At 37.6% G+C, this 1,171-nt stretch overlaps 1 pseudogene; it reads left to right on the top strand.

Annotated features, from left to right (window-relative positions):
* Positions 1-203: 203 nt before the first annotated feature.
* On the top strand, positions 204-932 carry LOC121043124 (60S ribosomal protein L39-like; annotated as a pseudogene).
* The last annotated feature ends 239 nt before the right edge of the window (positions 933-1,171 follow it).

Genomic DNA, 1,171 nt, shown 5'->3' with positions numbered 1-1,171 from the left:
TTGAAGATGTATCAATTGAGATTATCTAGTCTTAGAAAGAAAAATAAATTAAGAAATGAACAGTGTCTCAGAGACCTGACGTACCCAAAGTAGAATGATGTAATCAAAAGAAAACAAGTCAACCAAGAATTCTATAACCAACAAAATCATTCTTAAAAAATGAAGAAAAGCTTAAAACATTCTTAATAAACCAAAGAGGGGAGAGTTTGTTGTTAGTGGATCTGACCTACAGGGAATACTAAAGCAAGTCCTTTGGGCTGAAATAAAAAGACACTAGACAATAATTCGGATTCACATGAAGAAATTCAGAACACCAGTACAGCTATGTGCAAAGATAAATACAAAAGACGGCATATGAGTAGTTTTTGTTTATAACTGCTTTTTTTCCTCCCTGACTTATAGGACAGCTACAGAAGCAATGTAAATCTAAGCTGATGCTCACAAAACATATGGAAATTGTCTTATAACATCTTATGATATAAGTGTCACTCAATCCAGAAGACACGATATTTATAAACATATATGCACCCAACGACAAAGCCTCAAAATACATGAAGCAAAAACTGACAAAACCTTTAAAGGGAGAAACTTACAATTTAACAATAATAGTTGGAGCTCTCACTTTTTTCCCACCGTCGTGGTGTGTGCGGTTGACTGTTCCTCGCCATGTTTTCTCACAAGACTTTCAGGATTAAGCGATTCCCGGCCAAGAAACAAAAGCAGAATGGGCCCATTGCCCGGTGGATTTGGATGAAAATTGGCAATTAAATCAGGCAGAACTCCAAGAGGGGGCATTGGAAAAGAACCAAGCTGGGTCTCTAAGGGATCGCACATGAGACGGCACACATACTTATGCTGCATGAACGTCACATGTTCCTGTCCGATGGCTCTGTAACATCCCTCCTACCTGAATAACAAACATGTTTTAGCAGGGAAATGATTTCCTCTGTTGCTAAGCTTCTGCTCCAGTGAGTTGGTTCAGTAATAAATATGTGAGACCTTTTGGTTGGAAAAAAAAAACAACAATAATAGTTGGAAGCTTTAATACCCAACTTTCATAATGGATAGAACAATTAGATAGAAGATCAGCAAAGAAAGAGAAGACATGAAAACCACTACAGGCCAACTAGACCTAACAGGCATAATAGAACTTTCCACCCGACAACAAAAG

Source organism: Herpailurus yagouaroundi, unplaced genomic scaffold (assembly GCF_014898765.1).
Source record: "Herpailurus yagouaroundi ecotype Mexico unplaced genomic scaffold, PumYag 186, whole genome shotgun sequence".
Lineage (NCBI taxonomy): Eukaryota > Metazoa > Chordata > Mammalia > Carnivora > Felidae > Herpailurus > Herpailurus yagouaroundi.
Note: the sequence above shows the minus strand (reverse complement) of the source record. Positions and strands in the feature narration are given on the sequence as shown.